The sequence below is a fragment of the Mirounga leonina genome, unplaced genomic scaffold (genome assembly GCF_011800145.1).
Source record: "Mirounga leonina isolate KUSES-001 unplaced genomic scaffold, KU_Mleo_1.0 Mir_151, whole genome shotgun sequence".
NCBI lineage: Eukaryota > Metazoa > Chordata > Mammalia > Carnivora > Phocidae > Mirounga > Mirounga leonina.
Genome location: NW_023270377.1, coordinates 8,194,380 through 8,210,009, shown reverse-complemented (window position 1 = coordinate 8,210,009; position 15,630 = coordinate 8,194,380).

The following is a 15,630-nucleotide window of genomic DNA, read 5'->3' as shown; positions in this document are numbered from 1 at the left end:
AGATCTGCTGGGGCAGCCCCGGGGGAACAGACCATATAACTCAGAGTGATCCCGGCAAAGGTGGGAAAGCTGGATGTTTATATACCCATCCTGTTGGTCCTCAGTTAAGGGCTGCCTGAAGGAAGGTGGTTAATTCCACCCCCCCACCCACCCCCGCCGGGACTTCTGTCCACTCCAGAGATGACGCTCCCGGGCAAAGAAATGGAGATGGTTACGGTTGGGAGTCCAGAATGCACTGAAGCCCTCGGTCATGGCCAGGGGATATGGTTAATGGGGGTGGTTAATAGGGAGGAGGACAGCTCTGAACCCAAGTGAGTGCATAGTCATGCCCAAAGGATCTGCTGCCCTTCTAAGAGCTGGTCAGGCTGGGAGCCATCAGGACAGCCGGAGGAAGGGAGCTGGCCTGCCTACAATGGAGAAGGTGGGATAGGGCAAGGTGGGCTAGGCCAGTTCCCAGGAAACCCGCAGCCCACTCACCACCTCCCAATCCCAGGATTTCCTTTCCTAAGCAGGCACTGGTAGGTGGGGAGAGGGTACCCCAGGCTGAAAAACATACCTCTCCTGGGAAGCAGCCTCCCCAAGAAGAATGCAGACTTCTGGGATGGGGGAGGGTCATGTTGTGGTCCTGTCCTGTGGGTCAGGACGAGAGGGGCCAGAGACAGGGTGGAGAGGCCTGGAGCCCATGGCTTCTGCCTCTGCTCAGCCTGACTACTCTGACTGAAGATACTGAACTCCTTTCCCTGGTCTCGCCATTGGTCCCTTTTCATAAATGTCAGACACCCTAACCCAAACTGGCCTGAACAAAATGGGGATGTATTAATTCCTATAAAAGTTGAGAGAGAATTCCAGCTCAGATGTGGCTTGCTCCAGGGGGCTCAGGTCAGGCCCCCAAATCTGTTTCTATCTGCTTTTGCAGGGGCTCAGAGGTTTTGAGGGCCCTCCATCCTCAGGCAGGCTCTTCCCACAAGGGGGCCAAATGGCCACAGCAGCAACAACAACCCCCGCCCCGGTCTCTGAAAGTCAAATCTGGCAGAGAAGGTGGTCTGCTTCCCAGCAGCAAAGAGCTCTGATCAACCTCTCACTGGGCCCTGTGTCCCTCCTGGAACCCATGTTCTACCCAGGGGAATGCTGGCTAGGCTAGAACCACCTTTGGAATTGAGGGTCAACTCCATGGAGAGTCTGAGGACTGGGAGCAGGGAAGAGGCCAAACAGTGATTTTGGTAACCCTGTTACCGAAAGAAATAGGAACAGATGTTAAGCAGCTAAAAAACCACAGATATGCACTCCAGGTGGGTTTGGGCCTGCAACAAGAGCCCTGGTGCTGCCCTCTACTCCTGCCCCTTTCCCCTCCATCCCCCCCCCCCCCCCCCCCCCCATTTCACCAGAATGAATGATTGAGTAGCTAGGAGCCAAGAATTCACAGTTGCCTTGATCCACAGACCCCTGGTGTTTGGATTCCCGAGGGCAATGGTGACCTGGGCAGTCTGACCCTCCCACCCCTGGGACATGTGACTGGTAGTCACAGTGACTGGGGGATACTATGGGCTGTCAGTGATGAAGTCTGAGAATGCAAAGCACAGGACAGTCCCACACGACAAAGAGTTATCCCACCCAAAATGCCAATAGCATTCCCATTGGCCATCACTGCCATTGGGGCTCATCTGTAGATGCTCTCCTACACTGCCCTTGCATTGGGCCTCATAGTACTTGTCATGGACCGTAGGCATCACTCTTGAAGAGTGGAAACCATGTGTGATAAATGGTCACATGCGAAGCATTTCCCGTTACTCTTCATCCTACAGTTCTATTGGCATGTCCATCTCTTTCCTCTGTGGTTAGGTCCTGGAGGCAGATACGAGGTGTTTTTCTTCAGTTGAATCCCTCCTGGCACATCAGAGTAGAATGAATGAATAAGGCTGCCCTGACCCGGACAATTTTTGGTAAGCTGAGATTTAGGTTAGACCACTGTATTCAGAGTGGTCTATAAATGTGATCATTGGATTGAAATATTTTCATTACTACCGATGTCAAGCAATAGCCCCAAAAGGTGCTTTGGAGAGGGAAGCTTAGAGCTAAAAAGTAGTGTGACCAAGTATATTTCTGAACACACGGTAATAACTAAGGCTATCGTGGCTGTGAGTTTGGGGTCAGCCTGGCTGAGACTAAGCCTATGGGTCTAGCATCTTCCACAGGCTGGATTCAGACCTGGGCTCTGAATGTCTCTAGACCACAGACTAGCTGTTCATGAGAAAGTCAGATCTGTCCCACTGGAGCCATCCTTCCAAGGGTGCAAAGAGGTACAAAGGAAGAGGGCACAAGAGGCAAAGGCAGAGCCAAGTCTGGGATGCCCCATCCTCCTGCAGTTGTCCATCTGGCCCACCCAGTTCATTGGTGCCTGGTGCTAGGACCAGTTGAAAGGTCCTGAGCTTTTTCAGATACTACTCTGGTCTTCATCCTTCCCACCCTACTCCCTCCAGAGAACCACCACTCTCCCACTGGCCATGAAGCCTGGTAGGTTACAGGTAGAATGAGTAACCAGGATCCAAGGACCTAAACTGGCAAATCTAACCATAAAACTAAGGTGGAACACCTAAGGGCAGCCTCTTCCATCTCCTCTGAGGTCCCAGGCTCAGTGCTATGTTTGGCAGGGCAGTAAATCAGGCCTGTAGCTACTGCGAGTTTTGGCTTCGCTGGGAGACTCTGGAAGACCTTCTCTCCCCAGGCACCTCCTCCCCAGTGTATGCAGGGACAGCATATACCTTAATAATAGGCGGATACTATGCATATATCACACCTCACATAGCCAGTCATGGAGACTCAGAGCAGGAATTTGAACTGGCAAAGTGCCCTTGGGAACAATTCATGATACATTCCTGGCCAAAGCCAGGAACCGAGCCGTGAGCTGGCAAAAGGACTAGGGCTCGGAAGTCTTGAGGCACCTCCTTGCTAGGAGTGTGGACTCATTGGCTGCCAAGGAGGGAAGTATCCAAAGAAGAGGGCGGGTTGGTCTCAGCTGCAGGGCTGAAGCAAGGGATCCAGGCTCAGACTCTCCTAGGAGGTTGAGAGCTAACAAGTTCTATTCAAGTCTGGGGTGACTGATCCCGGTTAAGAAGTTCATAAAATAGATGAATGGGAAAGTCCGCTTGTCTTCCATTAGTCTCAGGATGAAGGGTCTGGGTGGGCCAACTCCATGAAGATGCTGAACCCCTAGGATTGTATTCTCCTTTACACTTTTCTCCTCCTCCCCCTTCCACTTTTTCTGCCTTTCTCTTGGCTGCCCACCTCTAGTGGTCAGGGGTGAACTGCTTGTACCATGTTCTGGGAAATCTGATTATACCTGAGACACTGCTGTTTGGACTGCAGTCTGCCAAGGAATGGCACTGGGATTGAGTTTCATCTGCTGGTGCTCTATTCTGCAGGTGGGGTAGGAGGTGCTTTTCATGAGCTGATAAGGCATCTTCAAGGAGGCCCTGTGCGTGGAAGAATCCCACAGATAACAGAGTTGCTCAAAAAGCCCAGCAGGTCCCTGGGTGAGCCCCTGGAGTTGGATAAAGCTGACTAGAAGAACTGGGACAGAGGGTCATTTGGGGTCTACTTTGCACTTTTGGTGATTTGTATTTCATACACATTTGGGGATGTTGCTTTCTCTGTAGGAACAAGCAAAAGGAAAGTCCTTTCGTTCTGGTGGGATTAGGAATTGATTGGCCCATTTCCCTTCATCTTACTCACTTAGCAAAACCAGGTACCTGGTTCAATCCAGTTCTCTGTCTCCTGTGCACATCCAACAGAACTTGGGTAAACACAACTATGCTGCTACAATTACTCTAAATTCATGACGTAGTGCTGGTGGGGATTGAATCACCTCATATTTCCCTGATACTCTTCTGTCATCTAACCACACCACCAAGTCTCCCTGCCTACCAGCCCCTCTCTAGTCAATATCCGTGCCCCTTTCACCCAAGACAACCACTGGTTTGACTTCCATCACCATAGACAGACGTGTAGTTTGGCCTGCTCTGGAAACTCATGTAAGTAGAATCAATCAGCATGCACTCTTGTATCTGGCTTCTTTTGCGCAACAATTTTTTTAAAGATTTTATTTATTTGAGAGAGAGAGAGAGAGCACAAGTGCGGGGAAGGGCAGAGGGTGAGGGGTAGAGGGAAAGCAGACCTCCCGCTGAGCAGGGAGCCCGGAGAAGGGGCTCGATCCCGGGACCCCGAGATCATGACCTAGCCACCCAGGCACCCCTCAACAATGTTTTGAACCTGATTTATTCTCTCATATATATCAATAATTTATTCCTTTTTCTTTCCGAGTATTTCCATGTATGACCATACCACCACGTGTTTATCTCCTTGCCTATTAATGGACATTCAGGTTGTTTCCCATTTGGAATTTTAAAATAAAGTTGCTATGAATATGTTTGTGCGATTCTTTGGGTGGACTCAAGTTTTCATTTCTCTTTGGGAAGCACCTAGGAATGAATTTCTGGGTCCGAAGGTCGGCATGTGTTTAACCTGACGAGAAACTGCCACACTTCCAAACTGACCTCCTGTAGGAGAATGTGAGGATTCTGGGCACACCGTACAATCTGACCATTTAAAGAAGCAAATCAAAGCCTGTTACTCCTCTGCAAAACACTCTCAAATGACCTAATGACAGGATATTTAATTATAATTAGGAATTATTATAAATTTTTAGGTGTGAAAATGACTTTATGTTCAGCTTAAAAGAAGTCCTCATCAGAGATACACACAGAGATACTTATGGATGAAATGATGTGATGTCAAGGAGATGGGCAACGGGGAGCAGGTGACACAAGGTGGCCACGAGTGGTTCATTGTGGAACCTGTGGGATTGGGGCATGCTGAGGGCATCACACTCTTCTCTCTACTTTTGTGTTGAAAGAAGACCAGAGCCAGGCGAAAGTTAAAGCAGGGAAGGCATATTTTATTCTGGAAATATTGCAATGGGGGGGAAGAGGGACCTCAGTATAGAACTGAGCTCCATTCTGAATACAAGGACAAGTGGAGATTTATAGTCAAAGAGCAGGGTGGGGTCGGTGGACGGGAAGTTACCAAGAGGTAAGAGGGCACATGGGGGAAAGGGGAAATACTGGCTGAACCGACTGGATAAGATTCTTGCTGAAGGCAGGCCAGGATGAAAGATGTTGAGAGGGATGGGTGAGGAATTTGATCAGATATCAAGGGTGGTCAGATACCAAAGGTAGAGGATTCTGTAAACTGACCCTGCAGGATTCCCACTAAAACCGGACTGAGCAGGCCAAGGTCTGGGCCAGAGAAGCCTGGCTGTAATTAGGTCAAGACAAGAGTCTTTGCCAGTGTATTCTCAACATTTTATTTTTTGTAAGATTTTATTTATTTATTTGAGAGAGAGAGAGCAGAGAAATAGAGAGACAGAACATATGCGGGGGGGAAGGGGCAGAGGGAGAGGAAGAAGCAGACTCCCCACTGAGCAGGGAGCCCGACTCGGGTCTCCATCCCAGGACCCCGAGATCATGACCTGAGCTGAAGGCAGACATTTCACCAACTGAGCCACCCAGGCACCCCTATTTTTGACATTTTAATTTTTTAATTTATTCTTTAAATTTTAAGTGTTTTAAAAATCCTCCAGTGGCCAGGGGCCTTACAAGACCCCTCCTCTTTGATTGCATCTCCTGCTGGGCCCCACCTACTGCGCTCCAGCTGTGGAGACCTCCCTGCTATTTCTCGCCAGTGCCAGGCACTCTCCGCACTAGGCCTTTGTGCTGGCTGGTCCCTGTGCCTGGCACACTCTTCCCCATAGCCCATGGCTGTCTTGAGCTGAAGGAATTTGAAAAACAGCAGGTGTGGGAAGGACTCCGTGACCCTCCCCTGAAGCAGGTCATAGATCCTCAGGTGAGAGGTGGTCTCTCTATACCTACGGGAAATGAGCATCCTTATCTCCAAGACACAGATGTCCAATCACATTTTCCTACAACTGTTCATTCTTCCTCAAACCTAGCATTGAAAGGCTCAGGTTTAACTGCTTCTTCAAGTCTATATTTCCTGATAAAGGCTCCCATGTCACATAAAACTTATATTAAATAAGTCTCATGCTTTTCTGTCATTAATCTGTTTTTTGTTACAGAGGCCCCAGTCAAGAACTTAGAAGGTTAGAAGGAAAGATATTTTTTCTCCTCTACATTTGCCTTCAAGTCTTTGCTTAAACGTCATTTTCCCAATGAGGTCCACCCTGACCACCTGCTTAGAACTACAAACCCCCACTTACTTCTACTTCCACAGCCCTCAGGACTCTCTAAAATGCTGTAAAATTTACTTATTGCTTATGGTGATTATTTATTGCCTGTCTCCTTCCTCCAGCCTGTAAGAGCTACCAGCCAGGAATCTCTTTATTTTGTTGTTCACAAATATATTGCCAGCTCCTATAATAATGGCTGGCATATAGAAAGAGTCAATAATATTTTGTTTGAATTGAAAGACAGGGAGAGACAGAAACAGAGAGGGAGAGAGGGAAGGGATGGGAGGAAGAGGAAAGAGTGGGGTATAGTGTAACATTTTTCTAGGGGAGGGGGGCTGCATCTGGAGGCACTTTTGTTCGACTAGTTTGTTGTCCATTTTAAGACCTTGTTGGGTTAATATCAGAAATAAAAGCAAGAGCAATTTCTTGGTCTAGTGTATAGGCTGGTCTTAGGATAAGCTCACCTGAAATGATGTCTCATGCACATCGGTCACTTCAAAGGGCTTCAAAGTTACACATCTGGACCCTCTCAGCTCTTTGACCCCAAGCACTCTAAGGCCCTGCCGTAAGAATTGGGCCAGCAACCTCACAGTGTCTGGGGGTCCCTCTGGTGCGCTGCTGGTCTGTGTCCTTCCAAGAGGACACACCCAACAGGCTGACCACAGGCCACAGGGGAAGGACCCCTGCGGGGAGGAGGGTTGGCAAACACCCCTTCTTTGTCACTGTGACCTCTAGGGGGAGCTCCCCGGAGTCAGCCAAGGACCCAGGATGGGCTCCTATACGGGGGCAGGAAGCCTTCGGCTAACTGTTGGTGGGTGGGGCTTTAAAGTTACCTTCCTTCCCCAGGCTTGCTTTCTCAGCTTCTGCAAGAGCATGAAGAGAAACCCCTTTCTCTCTCAGCTTCGTCACAGAATGAAGACGAACAAGGGGTGGGGCGGAAGGGATCACTAGCGAATCACACAATGAGGTCCTCTGACGGCCACAGCAGCCACTTGTCCCCCAAATGAAGGGAGAAGGAATGGAAAAGGAGCCCATCTGAGTGTGGGGCTGAATTCTACATAAGCAACTGAGCAGCCAGGCTCTGCCCCAACACCCCCTCCCCCACCCCCTGGGCTACCCTCCCCCTCCCCACCAGGCCATATCCTTGCAGCAAGGGGAAGCTGCAGAGCAAGAAACAGTGGCCCTTGGAATTGGGAATCAGGTCGCGAGTTTACGTCCTGCAAACCAGCTCCCTGGAAACCTGCACGGAAGAGATGACTCAACACACGCATCCCAGAATCCTCACTGGCTCTTGGTCAAGGCGCCTTCCCCCACCCCCTCCGCCGCAGCTGCTGGGGGAATGCAATGTGCCTCCTTTCTCTTATTCCTCCTGTACTGTTCGCATGGAGCAGCAAACACAGAAAGACCTTATTCACAGGCTCCATCGCTTGGCCCTCTATTGAAAGCTTTCTGAAAATGCAAATTCCTCCCAAGTGGATTCTTTTCAAACTCTTTTAAAGTTGCATATTCCCACTGAGAGCACTTAGGCAGACCAAGGCTTCCCTGGGCTGGAGGCTCCTTCAAAATAATATTTATGGTTAGAGGAGGAATGCCTGAAACAGCCAGAAAGCAGAACTTTCAGCTGTGAAGTCAGGCTAGACAACAAAAGGCGATTTCTTTGGGCCTCCCCTCATTGGGGGTGCACAGGTGTGAAGCCCCCTACTTTTGCCGTCTGTACCCCTCCCTCACCCCAAGGCAGGCCTTGCCTCCTCCATTCAGCACTGCCTTGCGCCAGTGCCCACGTTAGTCCTGGGTGACTGGGGCCCAACAACAAGACGGACTTGTTGCCCACCAGAAGCTGAAATCCAGGAGCTAGACAAGCCTCTAAAGGAGCAAACTTTCCCCTCGCCTGGGGCCCTGAGCCTGCCTGCTCCTTTCACTCCCAGAACCCAGAGGTTCTGGTCTCAGCCCCCCCCCCAGAGGAGCAGATCCCTGGAGCGATGACTGTTGTGTCAGTAAGATTGGGTATTTTAAGTCTCGTATTTGTAGGTGAGGCCCCTTCTCCAGCGCTTCGGGCTCAATCTCCTGCCAGGTCTCCTGGGGTGCCCCTCCCTCCCACAGAGGCTGTCCCTGGAGGAGGGGGCGCCCTCTCCTTCCTCAGGCATCAGACAGGATTCAAGTGGAGGTAACTGAGGAACACAGGATTCCCTCTCTCCCCCCACTACCTCTCCTACCCCCCTACCAAGAGATCTCTTGGTTGAAATGGACATTTTGTTCCCTGATTATATAGGATTTCATACCATATATGTGTGAACCATTCTTTTCATTTCTCATGGAAATCTTTCCAATAGCTCATTTTCCAATAGCTCATGCAGCAGCTGCATGATGTCCCAACACATGACTGTTTCATAATTGATCAAATGAGGCTCTGAAGTGTGGCAGGTTATGCCACCCCAAAACATGCCACTGTGGCCTAAGGATTACTTTGAGCTAAAAGCACTTAAAGAAGAGCGGCTCCGGGAAGGGCATTCTGATCTCCCCTTTTCCCTCTGAAAGCAGATTAAAAACTCACATGTGAAAGATTCCCTCCCTCTCCACCGGAGGGAAAGTAACTTTCTTAGCATCAAGGACAAGAAGTCGAGACCTGGAGAATTCTATACACACAGCCCCCGTCTAGATACTTCTTGTCTTCCTTTAGCCTCCCCACGAAGTTTAATAATTTTCCAACAGTTGCCTCTCTTTGTTCAACCTGATGGAAAAGTAAGTCCCAGTTCTCTGGGTCTCCACTTCCTTTTAAGAGTTCCCATGTCACATAAAATTTATATAAATTTGTATGCCTTTCACCTGCTAACCTGCCCTATGTGTCTAATTCTCAGTCTCAGACAAAAAAAAAAAACCTTAAGGTAGAGGAGAAATGTTGCCTCGCCTACAGTAGCACCGGGTAATGGCCCCCATCCTAACGGAGCGCCCACCAGCCTGTCCCATTCCCAGCATTCCAAGCGAGTCCTATGATTCACTCTAATTGGACCGCCTTGGGTCACATGACCCCTGGTGATGCGGCCCAAAGGAGTGCGCTGATTGGCTTAGGCCACCCAGGGACCGGCCATGGGGTGGACCGAGGTTAACTTCCCCTGAGTAGGCTTCCCCCGAAAAAGCAGAATACCGGAATGAAAATTAGGTTATTTTAATTAAGGAAGCCTGGAATGCTGGGAAGGCGATGGACGCATGTTAGTTCTCAGTTGGTTCTTCCTTTTTTTAACAGTTCACCTGCTGAAGGATATTCACTTTTATAAACAGTATGACAACGAACAGCCCTAAAGATAACCCACTTTTTGCATGAGATTCCTTCTCAATGCCATTCTCATCTGATTACCAGACCCCTCCCCCGCATACCTTTTCAGACTTGCCCTGTCCCTCTCTCTGTGAGTCTGTGGCCCCCAAATCAAACTTCGTTATTATGACTTCCATAGCCTGAGTAATGAATACGGAAATGAGTCAGGATGGCCTTCTAGGGTTAGGACCTGTGATGTCCAATTCTCACTCCACAGCAGCCAGTTAAGGCGGGAAAGCACTCCCCTCGGGCCAGGAATCCAAGAAAGATACCCTCATGGGCCCACCTACCATGTCTTTTTAGACTAATTCATTACTCTTCCTTTAAGCCAGGCACATCCTGCCGCAGGTTGACCTGGCATCAGATAAAGTATCTGTAGTCCCTTTCTTCTCTCCCACCAATGGGAAAATAGTGGAAGTGATAGAAATCTGACTGTAATGAATGCAGTATTGTGCTACCAGATCAAGGCATTCATTCCCTTAGATGCCAGAAATGTTGGCCCCTGAGTGCTCACAGCTGTGCCTGTCTCTGGGAATTGCCCTTGGCTAAAAAAAAGATATTGCTTCACCCAAGATCATGCCGCCTCCCAGGAGGCAACATGAACCTAATGACAGGTCTGCAGAGGCAGAAGAATGTTCCCCTCTTCCCTTCTAGGTTCTTTGGCTGGTCTAATAATTAAATTGGCATAAGGTAGATTAACAGGAGAAAACAAATTTAATTACATACGTATGGGAGCCCCATAAAAATGTGAGACTCAAAGGCAATCAGGCAATTGAGGCTTCACGAGCGAAGGCAAGGGATGGGAGCCTGGGGCTTCAAAGGGGAGAAGAAAATAAAATCTTAAAAAAAAAAAAGTCACAGGAAATGGGTGCCCGGGTGGCTCAGTAGGTTAAGCATTTGCCTTCAGCTCAGGTCATGATCTGGGGGTCCTGGGATTGAGCCTCACCTGCAAAGGGCTTCCTGCTCAGCGAGGAGTACGCTCCTCTCTCACCCTCCACCCCCCACCCCCATTCATGCACACGTAGGCATGCACGCACACCCATGCGTGCACACGTGCTCTCTCTCTCTCTCAAATAAATAAATAGATCTTTTTTTTTAAGTCACAGGAAACATTAGGAAGATGGGAAAATTAGGTTATTAGAAATAATGTGAAGCCAGAGATAAGATTAATACACAGAATGCTTACCATGAAAATCCTCTACACTTACTAGATATGGGCCACAATTTGACCCTGAGCTTCCTACCAGCCCATACAAAGAAAGAAACAAGGCCAGCCATATTACTCACAACATTTATTATATATAAACAGATCAGGTGCTTAATTCTAAGACCAGAAAGGAATGTCTTCCATACGTTTTCATACAGAGGGCCTATGTAATATAGTGAGAAAGGCCCTAAAAACATCCTTATTGTAAATAAAACAGTGAATGCCATGGGGCTGGTGTCAACAGTCGCCCTTTTTTAACTCAATGGCATGACTCCCTGTGGGTTCAAACAAAACAATCCTAGGCACCCAAGGGCAGAGAGCATGTGATCATCTGAGATGTAGTATTTAATCCCAAAGTAAATGCTAACAAGGGCTAGAGTCCTCATGCGTGACTGAATGTGTAACTGCCATTCAGACAAGTCTTCCTAAATGTTGTTTAATTCAACCAAATGTTTGCTAAGTATCAAACAAGAGTGAGTTTGAGGTCGTGGCTCTGATCTGACAAGGACTCAATATTCTATGCTGCCGGCTAAGGGCAGACCTCAGTGTTTAAACAGGTAGCTGAGTGGGGGCAGGGTTAACAGCCCCTTTTGAAAGTCAAGGAGTCTGAACAGAAGTCTCCAGATGTCCCCCCACAGAGGCGGGCCAGGCAGGACCAGGCAGGGCCACTTCGGTTTCACTGTGACACACAAATGACTGACACCTCGAATTCTTAGGCTAGTATGTCTGACCTTTTCAGGTCCAAGAACCATTTTTTTTAAAAGATTTTATGTATTTATTTATTTGACAGCGAGAGAGACAGCGAGAGAGGGAACACAAGCAGGGGGAGTGGGAGAGGGAGAAGCAGCTCCCCGTAGAGCAGGGAGCCCGATGCAGGGCTCGATCCCAGGACCCTGGGATCATGACCTGAGCCGAAGGCAGATGCTTAACGACTGAGCCACCCAGACGCCCCTCTAAGAACCATTTTTAATCCACCCTCCCCCCGGAACATGTATAATAATTATAACTTTGGAACTGGCCGATTGAAGAATATATAAAATAACAGACTCCTTAAAAATTATGCATGTAATAAATCGTAGAAAAAAATTGTAACTATGTATGGTAACTGATGTTAACTTGAATTATTGGGATTATTTTGAAATATATACAAATATTGAATCATTATGTTGTATACCTGAAACTAGTATGTTATATGTCAACTGTACCTCAATAAAGAAGAAAGAAAGAAAGAAAGAAAGAAAGAAAGAAAGAAAGAAAGAAAGAAAGAAAGAAAGAAGAAAGACCTAACTATATAGATAAGCAATAAGTAAAGATAAAAATCACCAATATTTTGGCTGCGCAGCCTCTATTTCTCTATGGAAGTCAAAGGTGAATCAAATAGTCTCTCATTCAGCTTCTTTATAACTAGTACATCATCATGTAACCTAAACTTAGCCAATCAGGTGCTCCTGCCAAGGACTTTGAATTGTGAAGGAGTGATGCAAAGGCCCTGTGGTCAATCAGATAATATTCACAGAGGCTACAGCAGAGTTAAGAGTTTAACAGCATAATCCTGAGGGGCCAGCAGCAATAATGCCAGGGCCAGCTTCCCAGGCAGTCTGTTAATTGGGAGGATACTGCCATCAAAATGGTCTCTCTGGTTTCAGCAGAAGGCCCCAGAGTGGCTGAGTGGCTTCTGGGACGTATCAGTTCACAGCCCCTTGAATTGAATGGAGACTGGGTCCCCTTGGGGGGGGGGGGGGGGAATCCGTGTGATAACATCAAAAATGTATTCTACCTGTCTTACTCATGCTTTCCCTACAGGGGATTTGACCACATGTCAGAGAAACTGTGCCCTGGAGAAAGAAATGAATCAGAACTTTCAGGGTATTTGGGACACTGCTCAAACCAACAGTAATCCTAGGGGGACCAGAACACCACCAGGTTGAGTGATAAATGGAGCTGCGGCTGGAGTCCTGGTCACAGTAGGACTGTTGGAATCCTGAACCCATTACTTCTCCAGTGCCTCGGTGTTGGGTTGGAATAGATACCCTAAACCTCAGGCAGAATCCACACATTGATTCTATTACCCAAAAGTAAGGGCTATTATGATGGGAAGGGCAAAGGAGAAGACCTTGGAATCCCCCTCCCCAACAAACAGCAAATCTGAGGGAAAATCAAAGCCCAGAAGGGAGCATTGCTATTAGTATCTCTGCGAATGAGTTGAAAGGGTGTGTGTGTGTGTGTGTGTGTGTGTGTGTGTGTGTTGGGGGGATGATTCCTCTTACAGTCCTACATAACTCTCCCATCTGACTAGTGCAGAAGAAGCATAGGGAGAGAGTGGACACAGCAAGTCTCCTCCATTTTGCTTCTAGACTTTAGGCTGGATGGGCCTTGTCCATTTCACTGCCCTATGGGACATCATGCTGGCTCACTGCATTGATGATATTGTTCTTAGACTTAGTGAGGTGCCTTAGATGCTCTCATAGAACATGGGTTTACTGAGTTTCCTCCAAATATTATCAACAATTCTTTGAAAGATACTGATTGTCCTGGCTTTCCCCTCACAACGACAAGATGGCTGCCACAGGTCCAAATATCAAATTCACACAAGAGTGTCCCAAACAAGAAGGAAGATGATGGGCTAAAGAGGACTATTCACTTTCCCTATTCAGGAAAGAAAATCTTTCCCAGAAGTCTCTCCAGGGGACTTCCCCTTGTGTTGGATTGGCTAGAATTGAGTCACATACTCACCCCAAGACCAATCACCGACAAAGAGGAGCAGGAATGTCATACATGGCTTCATCTATAAGTGATTCAACCCCTGGCCCTTTGTAACAAAATCAGGGCTCAGTGAGCATGGAGTGGCAGTGAGTAGGGAACCAGCCAGGCCTGTCACAGCTAGTACCCTCATCCTGTCACTGTCTAGCTGAAAACCAATCTAAACTAACTTGTCAATGAAGCTGCAGAAATCATCCCTGTAAGAGAATGATGGCATAACATCTCGATCTGTGCTGCCCAATACGATAGCCACTAACTACCCGTGGCCATTTAAATTTAACTGAAAAATAATTAAAATTAAATAAAAATTTAAGAACAGTGCCTCGGTCCCACTAGCCACATTTCAAGTGCTCGATCACCGGTGATCTATGGCTCATGCCTACCACACCGGACAGCACAGACATAAAATATTTTCATCATCTTAAAAAGTTCTATTGGCAAGCCCTGCTTTTGCTGCCAGTGATAAGGGATAAGAGGCGTCTTCTAGAGCTCTGAGGTGAGGGTTTCGCTGCCCCCCTGCCAGGTGTCATGCCCCTCTCAACTCATTGGCAATACCCCCTTGTCTTTGCCCAGCACAGCCTGAGAATGGGAAGCTGAGGAGTCTCAAAGCCAGTAATCACAGAAGCTTCCTGACCCTCGGAGCCACATCTAACATACAGATCAGGCGATGAAACCCGAGTTTGGGGGCACTCCCCGGGATCCTGATTGAATCATCCATTCATCTCTCTGGACCAGAGAGATACTGGCCAGGAGCTGATCTGAACAAATAATGTTATCAGAAGCGTAATATTTAATGGTTGCCTTGTCCTATGCCAGGCCCCCTGTAAAGAGTAATTATGAAGTCATCCACTGTAAACATCCCCAAAACACACATTCTTTCTAGATCTCATCAGCTGGGGACGAAGGGGAGGCAGCTGTTGTGCAGAATGAGACATACAGGTACCCAGGCAGGGAGTCTATGGTGAGCGCTGACCCTCAGGCCCACCCCATGGACGCAGCTGACGTTCTACTGGACTGTCTATAAAGGGGTGTGTGTGCTGAGCCCTGGCTGAGAAGGGGGATGCCTCCTATGATAACCTGCCTCTGATCCACTTGAACCTCTGGAGGCCTGACAATTAAGGGGCCAGCTTGAGCGAGGCTGGTACATTCACATCCTGGGGAAGGTAAAGGCCCCATTCAGCTCTTAGAGACCCCAGCCACTTCCTGGCCATTCTGCGCCAGTGCCATCCTCCTGCAAGGCTGGATCTTGGGAGACTCATGCTCAAACTCTAACTCGACCTGGCCAGGGCGGGGTGTAAGGGAGGACCAAGTTGAGTGGCTTCGAGGTCACCCTGTGTCATTGCAGCCCAGGTCAGCTGCTGCTCCCCTCCCTGCTGTTTCAGAGGCTCCGACACCAGCAGATCCTCGCGAAGTCACCTTGAGGCCAAAGCCAGGGCAGCAGGTGCATGCTGAAGCTGCATTTGGCCAACATTGCACCTAGCGGAAACTACAGATGTGCTGGCAATGCTCAGGCGAGCTTGTCACCTGCTCCCGGATGCCAGGCAGAGCTGGCTGGTGTCCCCGCTTTTGCATGGATGCTCTTTCAGCCCCTACTCCCAGGTCTCCCATGTGCGCCCCTCGTTGGCGGGTGGGGGTGGGGTCGGATGCTCAAGCACAGACTGGGTGCGCGTTTCTGCAGATGGAGGATTGCCTTCCTGCCTCCCAACTCCCTCAGTCTGTGCAGGTGTACCCGGGGTTGGGGGGGCTGTCCACCTCTGCTCCTGACACCACTGACCCATCCTGGGTCAGCAAGAGTGCAGTAAGGATTAGAGCTAGGGCCTTTCTCCCGGCCATCTTAACAGACCTTCATTAGGCCTTCATTTACCTAAAGTTCAGGTAAAACTGAGCTGCTTGACCCTCCTATGAACACCAACTGTCACAGACATCTGCATTCCCAGTACCCCGACAGGAACCATCGGCCGGGTAGGCGAGGAAGGGGAGCAGAATACGTCACCCCAAAATGTGCCACTCATTTGCCACTCAAATGAGTATTTGAGCTGAAGGCAATCAAGACCCAAAAGACTCAGGAAAAGCTTTTTATGTCTCCTTTAACTGCCTAGAAGAATTTAGATA